Source organism: Gouania willdenowi, chromosome 20 (assembly GCF_900634775.1).
Source record: "Gouania willdenowi chromosome 20, fGouWil2.1, whole genome shotgun sequence".
NCBI classification, from domain to species: Eukaryota; Metazoa; Chordata; class Actinopteri; order Blenniiformes; family Gobiesocidae; genus Gouania; species Gouania willdenowi.
In genome coordinates this window covers 5,272,580-5,280,759 of record NC_041063.1, presented here as the reverse complement: position 1 = coordinate 5,280,759, position 8,180 = coordinate 5,272,580, and positions in this window count along the sequence as shown.

Genomic DNA, 8,180 nt, shown 5'->3' with positions numbered 1-8,180 from the left:
ATAGTCTGTCTTACCTGTTGAAGCCATTCCTCATTTAGGTTTTCACAGTTTAAGCTTTCAAACTTTACAAAAATGCTAGTTTCACGATTTGATACTCAGAAGAGAGACAGTTCCCAATCTAACCACTAGCACTGAGAGTAGCTACTGCAGTTCTGGTTCTCTTTCATCTCTTCATTCTCTTTCATCTTGCAACCATGGCAACCATTGGCTTTCAAGTAAACACATCATGAAAGTGTTTCCTATATTCGGGTCCGGCCCTGCCGCCAGGCAAACCAGGCGGCCGCCTAGGGTGCCATTTGCTGGTGGGGTGCCACATTGCAACCCCCCCCCAAGAAAAAAAATAATAATAATTTAAAAATGTATAGTACGGTTCATGACTCCTCCATGAACCGCCACCTTAACGTGGTGGAGGGGTTTGAGTACCCGAATGATCCTGGGAGCTATGTTGTCGGGGGCTTATTGTCCCTGGTAGGGTCTCCCAAGGCAAACAGGTCCCAGGTGACGGGTCCGACTAAGAGCGGTTCAATAGCCATATATGTATAATAAAAAACAAAGGCAGTTCATGTCGCCCAGATTGGCGCTACCGGGGCCCCACCTTGGAGCCAGGCCCGGGGTTGGGGCTCGAGTGCGAGCGCCTGGTGGCCGGGGCTTTGCCCACGGGCCCCGGCCGGGCAGAGCCCGAAAGGACGACGTGGGCCCGCCCTCCCGTAGGCCCACCACCCTCAGGAGGGATCGTATAAGGCCGGTGTAGTGTGGATCGGGCAGTCGTCCAGGGCGGGGGCCTTGGTGATCTGATCCCCGGCTACAGAAGCTAGCGTTAGGGACGTGGAATGTCACCTCTCTGGCGGGGAAGGAGCCTGAGCTTGTGTGCGAGGTGGAGAAGTTCGGACTAGATATAGTCGGTCTCACCTCGACACATAACAAGGGCTCTGGAACCAGCCTTCTCGACAGGGGTTGGACTCTCTTCTACTCTGGAGTCGCCAATGGTGAGAGGCGCCGGGCCTCCGACTTAGTGCCTGTACGTTGGAGTTTACCCCGGTAGACGAGAGGGTAGCCTCCCTCCGCCTTCGGGTGGGGGGACGGATCCTGACTGTTGTTTGTGCCTATGGGCCAAACAGCAGCTCGGAGTATCCACCCTTCTTGGATTCCGTAGAGGGAGTACTGGAGAGTGCTCCTTCTGGGGAATCCCTCGTTCTGCTGGGGGACTTCAACGCTCACGTTGGCAGCGACAGTGAGACCTGGAGGGGCGTGATTGGGAGGAACGGCCCCCCTGATCGGAACCCGAGCGGTGTTTTGTTGTTGGACTTCTGTGCTCGTCACAGATTGTCCATAACAAACACCATGTTCAGGCATAAGGGTGTCCATATGTGCACTTGGCACCAGGACACCCTAGGCCGCAGTTCGATCATCGACTTCGTAGTCGTGTCATCGGACTTGCGGCCGCATGTCTTGGACACTCGGGTAAAGAGAGGGGCGGAGCTGTCAACTGATCACCACCTGGTGGTGAGTTGGCTCCGATGGCGGGGGAGGATGCCGGTTAGACCTGGCAGACCCAAACGTATAGTGAGGGTCTGCTGGGAACGCCTGGCAGAGTCTCCCGTCAGAAGGAGCTTCAACTCCCACCTCCGGGAAAACTTCAACCATGTCTCGGAGGAGGCGGGGGACATTGAGTCCGAGTGGGCCATGTTCCGTGCCTCTGTTGCTGAGGCGGCTGATCGGTGCTGTGGTCGCAAGGTAGTCGGTGCCTGGCGTGGCGGCAATGCCCGAACCCGTTGGTGGACACCGGGGGTGAGGGATGCCGTCAAGCTGAAGAAGGAGTCCTACCGGGCCTTTTTGGCCTGTGGGACTCCGGAGGCAGCAGACAGGTACCGACGGGCCAAGCGAAGTGCAGCCACGGCGGTCGCCGAGGCAAAAGCCCGGACATGGGAGGAGTTTGGTGAGGCCATGGAGAACGACTTCCGGACGGCTTCGAAGAGATTCTGGACCACTATCCGGCGTATCAGGAGGGGGAAGCAGTGCACCGTCAACACTATGTATGGTGCGGATGGTGCGCTGCTGACTTCGACTCGAGACGTTGTGGATCGGTGGGGGGAATACTTCTTAGACCTCCTCAATCCCACCGACACGCCTTCCAATCAGGAAGCAGGGCCCAGGGACCCGAGAGTGGGCTCTCCTATCTCTGGGGCTGAGGTTGCCGAGGTGGTTAAAAAGCTCCTCGGTGGCAGGGCTCCAGGGGTGGATGAGATCCGCCCGGAGTTCCTCAAGGCCCTGGATGTTGTGGGGCTGTCATGGCTGACACGACTCTGCAACATCGCATGGACATCGGGGGCAGTGCCTCTGGATTGGCAGACCGGGGTGGTGGTCCCCCTTTTTAAGAAGGGGGACCGGAGGGTGTGTTCTAATTATAGAGGGATCACACTTCTCAGCCTCCCCGGTAAGGTCTATTCAGGGGTACTGGAGAGGAGGGTCCGCCGGATAGTTGAACCTCGGATTCAGGAGGAGCAATGTGGTTTTCGTCCTGGCCGTGGAACTGTGGACCAGCTCTACACCCTCAGCAGGGTCCTTGAGGGATCATGGGAATTCGCCCAACCAGTCCACATGTGTTTTGTGGACCTGGAAAAGGCATTTGACCGTGTCCCTCGGGGATTCCTGTGGGGGGTCCTCCGGGAGTATGGGGTATCGAACCTCCTGATAGGAGCTGTTCGTTCCCTGTATGACCGGAGTCAGAGTCTGGTCCGCATTGCCGGCAGTAAGTCGAAATCGTTTCCGGTGAGGGTTGGACTCCGCCAGGGCTGCCCTTTGTCACCGATTCTGTTCATAACTTTTATGGACAGAATTTCTAGGCACAGTCAGGGCGTTGAGGGGGTCCGGTTCGGGGGCCTCAGTATTGCATCACTGCTTTTTGCAGATGATGTGGTCCTGTTGGCTCCAACGTACCGTGACCTTCAACTCTCACTGGATCGGTTCGCAGCCGAGTGTGAAGCGGCCGGAATGAGAATTAGCACCTCCAAATCCGAGTCCATGGTTCTCGACCGGAAAAAGGTGGAGTGCCTTCTCCGGGTTGGAGATGAGGTTCTGCCCCAGGTGGAGGAGTTCAAGTACCTCGGGGTCTTGTTCACGAGTGAGGGAAGGATGGAGCGAGAGATCGACAGGCGGATTGGTGCGGCGTCTGCAGTGATGCGGAGTCTGCACCAGTCCGGCATTGTAAAGAGGGAGCTGAGCCAAAAAGCGAAGCTCTCTATTTACAGGTCGGTCTACGTTCCAACCCTCACCTATGGTCATGAACTTTGGGTCATGACCGAAAGAACAAGATCACGGGTACAAGCGGCCGAAATGAGTTTCCTCCGTAGGGTGGCTGGGCTCTCCCTTAGAGATAGGGTGAGAAGCTCAGTCATTCGGGAGGGGCTCAAAGTAGAGTCGCTGCTCCTCCGCATCGAGAAGAGCCAGATGAGGTGGCTCGGGCACCTAATTAGGATGCCCCCTGAACGCCTCCCTAGTGAGGCGTTCAGGGCACGTCCCTCCGGAAGGAGGCCCAGGGGAAGACCCAGGACACGCTGGAGAGACTATGTCTCTCGGCTGGCCTGGGAACGTCTCGGGGTCCCCCCGGAAGAGCTGGAGGAAGTGGCCGGGGAGAGGGAAGTCTGGGCCTCCCTACTGAGGATGCTGCCCCCGCGACCCGGAAACGGCTAAGCGGGAGAAGATGGATGGATGGATGGATGGATAGTACATATGAAACACACCCTTTACAATCACATGTTTTTTTCCTAATTAAAATATCAATATTAAAAATCTGGTGGTACTTATATGGTACATATACTGTATGTATAACGCCAACTTATCTGAATCCATAGCAGACTAACTTTTGGCAACAATAAGTATTTAATACTCTTCAGACATCCTGACCTTTTCATCTGAAATGGTTTTCTCATTCTTAAAAGTATTTAATCATTAATAACAATTATTGTAAAACTTAATGTTGCAAGAAAAAATGGGCTGGATATCACACCCGCATATCCAGCGCTAAACCACAACATTGCCTCATGATTCGAACTGTTTCGGTTTGGGTTCGAAAGGCAAAGGCGGGAGCAGCACAAAGTGGATTCTGGTGTTTGTGAACACCAGGAGAATCCATCTTAGTTTTACCGTTGCACCCATGAGATCCCGCCCCTGCCTGGCTCATATTTCAATTCAAGCCCTGTTCTTAAACCTTTTCTTGATTTATGAAACTCTTGATTTACTTTTTAAACATTTTGATTCTTTTTTAAAATAATTTATGTGTTACATTCTTCTCTCCTTACTAGTTTGGCCCCGCCCCCCTCCCCAGGTCAGGACCTATCAGATCTGATCTTTACACAGTCCTGTGTCTGCTCTCTACCAGCAGGACATCCTTCATTCACTGCAGTGTTTGTACAGTATGAATAAACAACTGGAGATGGGTTGACATTTTTCTCTCTCTCTCTCTCACACTCACACACACACACACACACACACACACACACACACACACACACACACACACACACACACACACACACACACACACACACACACACACACACACACACACACACACACACACACACACACACACACACACACACAAGGAAAGCTGCGGTGGATTAAAAAATGAATAAAGGATTGTTTTATCCCGTTTTTCTCCTTGTTATTATCACATTATAAAAAAGTTTAAAAATAGCGGGAATTAGTGCTGGTCTCGAATGGTCTTGAGGGAAAATCCCGAGTCCAGACAGTCCAAGTCCAAGACAAGACCGGGTCAAAATGCTTCTGAGTCCGAGACGAGACTTTTAAAATTTGGTCTCGAGACAAAGACCGGTCTCGACCATTACAACACTATCCACAGGGTTATGGAAAAGTGGATAGGAAAGGAGATAGTAGGGACTATTCGGACGCAGCCCAAAATCCATCTTGTACTGTTCCCGCCTTTGCCTTTCGAACTCAAACCGAAACGGTTCAAACTAATCATGAGGCAGTGTTGAGGTTTAGGGAGGGATATACGGGTGTGACGAAGGCAGAATTGTAGAAGAAAAACTGGTGCATGCGTAGTTGCGCGGAGAAGAACTAGCTGGGCTACCGCTATTAGCATAGCTCCGAATCAAAATAGAAAGATGTCGACGCAGGAGGATGAACGTTTGGAAGTTGCTATAAACTCAGTTTTAGAAGAATCCAGCATTTCCTTTCCATTGAAGCAGCGACTCTGCGGCGCATACCGATGATGATATAATCATTTATCACCGTTTGATTGGCTAAAACAAATCATGGTGGACAGGTGCTTCGCCCAATCAGCTTCTGTTCATGTTCCTCCCTGGTTCCAAAAGGATTCGCCAGACACAGAACCAGATCGATGTGGAGAACTGGAGTTAGAGGGAGGGCTACACATCAATCTGGCTCTTGCCAGGTTAGACTTTACCTTGTAGTCAAGAAAAAAAATGGACAGGAGGAAAAAACGCCCGGGGGACACTGAAAAACAGCGGGCCAAAAAGATAAAGTCACTAAAGTCACCAACCAGCAGTGGTGCTGCTGGGCTGAGAGACAAGCGAGGAAGGGCCGACTCAGCAACGGAGGCTAATGGTGTTAAAGTCAGTGACTAGCCATGAGTAAAGTAAGTAAAGTGACGAAAAAAAGTAACAGGTGGCATTAATTGGTCCAAAAGTGGCAAAAACTTTGTAAGAAAGGAGTGAAAAGTCACTAAAATGGGTCAAAATAGTCAAGAGTAGCAAATAGAGGGAACAGTTAATATGTAATGGCAAAATGTAGCTTAAATGAGCAAAATGTGGTAAACAATAGTCAAAAAGGGGAAAAAAAAAGTGGAACAAAAACAGGCAAATATAGGGAAGAAAGAAAACTGTATATTTGTTGGAAAGACACACACACACACACACACACACACACACGACATTTCTGCTCCTGTTTGTTCATTTCCTACTGGATACTGTTTTACTTCATCTTATATCATATTTTTTAATCTTATATCTTAAATCAACTGAGGAGCACGATCGCCTCACACATGGAACGTGAGAAGGTCACAGGTTTTCCTCCCGATGTCTCCAGCAGATGGTTGGACCAGTTATTTTAGATCAACTCACATTCTTTAAATATTTAATAGGTCATTATTGGACGATGGAGATCAGAATCAAACCAGAGACACAAACCCTTAAACTGTTTTTATGCAACAGATATTTAGTAGTTCATTTTTTTATTTTAGTATTTATTACAGCAAGGTGTTAAACTCATTTTAGTTCAGGGACTAAAATACAGACCAGTTTAATCTCAAGTGTTCTACAGATTATAGGAGGGAAAATTAATAATTATCATTCACGTGCCCTAGTTTACACTTCCACGTATAATAGTATTTAAAGAATAAGTGACAGAATTCAGTCCCTGCAGAAACTTAAATTTCCTCAATTTTGTGACCAAAATATACTGTATTTGGTGAAATTTTGGGGAACAATTTGAAGAAAATTGCAGGATTTTGAAAACATTTACTGTACTTACAACAATATCAGATTTAAATTGACTTTGATTATGTGATATAGGCGTGGAAAAACTGATCTCTGGAAATAAAGTGCAATTTCATTGACTGTGTATTTGCAGCTTCTATCCCAGAAAAACAGCTTCATTTCTAGAGCTGTTGTTTACTGAACGCTCATATGTAAATATCCATGTCCATACCACATCTTGTCTTTTTTTATTTTACATTGGCCATTGTGTGTGTGTGTATATATATATTCACTTTTTATGAGAGCTGCTATTTTTTTTTTTTTTTTTTTTTTTTTACATTGTTGTGCTTTGTGTAGTGACAAATAAAATGATTCTGATTCTGATTTGGAGGGAATCAGAAATTCTACAACTAAATTAGGTAGTGATTTACAGCAGTGGGATGAATCCAAGTCCCCCCTTTGTCTGCATTGAAAAAAAAATTAATGCAGTGGTTCCAACCTTTTTTGGATCGTGACCCCATTTTGATATCAAGAATTTCCCAAAAGACATTTTTTTTTCAAGAATCATGTTTGAGCTCAGATTAATTTATTTTTACTGCATTTTAGTTAAACTAGATTTACATTTCACAAAGTGAAAGTATAGAAATACACTTGTTTAAAATTGTGTCATGTTTTAATAAAAAAAAGAAAGAAAGAATAAAAATTAAAAAATTCCAAAAATCTATTTCAAAGTGAAACTAACGTCACAGAAACATTGATGATGATCAGTCACATTGATCTGTTGCTAATGATTAATAATATATAGATAGCAGAGCTTTTACTGTGTTTAAATGAATGAATGAGAGCTTTACACATTGTTTCTCCATTAATATCACAGCAGACTCTGAACACTCACTAATCCAACACATCCTGCACAAATGTAATCACATTACTTTAATGTGTAGAGATGTCTCCCACCATGTGAAGCCATTTGGTTTATTTGTGATGATAAATTGTTGAGGCATTGCTTGGTTTTCTTTTTAGTTTCATCACAGTTTGCTGAGGTTCTTTTTCCTCCTGTAGAAAATTACTTTTCCACTTTATTCTGTTTTTCATGTTCCAGTTTTTCACAGCGATGACAACATCTGTGAGGATTCTGTCATCGACGCTTTCTTTTCCTCAGACACTTTGTGGTTTTTTTATGGTTTGAAGAAAAACACAGATCATACTATACATGTTTGTTCTCCTGCTAACACATTTTCTTTGATTAAAGATTTTTCTCTGATTACCACAGGGATTATTTTAAGTCCAACTATATGATCCCATAGAAAGTTAAAAACTTACTAAAAATAATGATTAGCAATGCTAATAGATTGAAGCTGGGAAAACATTTGAATCCTAAAGAGCAGCATTTATCTGTTTAATCAGCTTTTTAAATGGAGTTTGGTTCAGGTTAAATCATTACATTCACAAACTAACAGAGCAAATCATTTATGCAAAGTTAAATCAAACCCAAATTGTCTGTGACCCAAATAAACATATTCTGACAAGACACTGAATGATATTTTCAGTTTGAGTTCAGATTTGATTTTAGTTTACATTTCAGATCCTTTTATAGTCACATGATTTTAACCCTTTACACCAGGGGTGCCCAACCCTGGTCCTCAAAGGCCACTCTCCAGCGTGTTTTAGATGTTTCCCTCTTCCAACACACCTGATTCAAATCATCAACAAGCTCTGCAG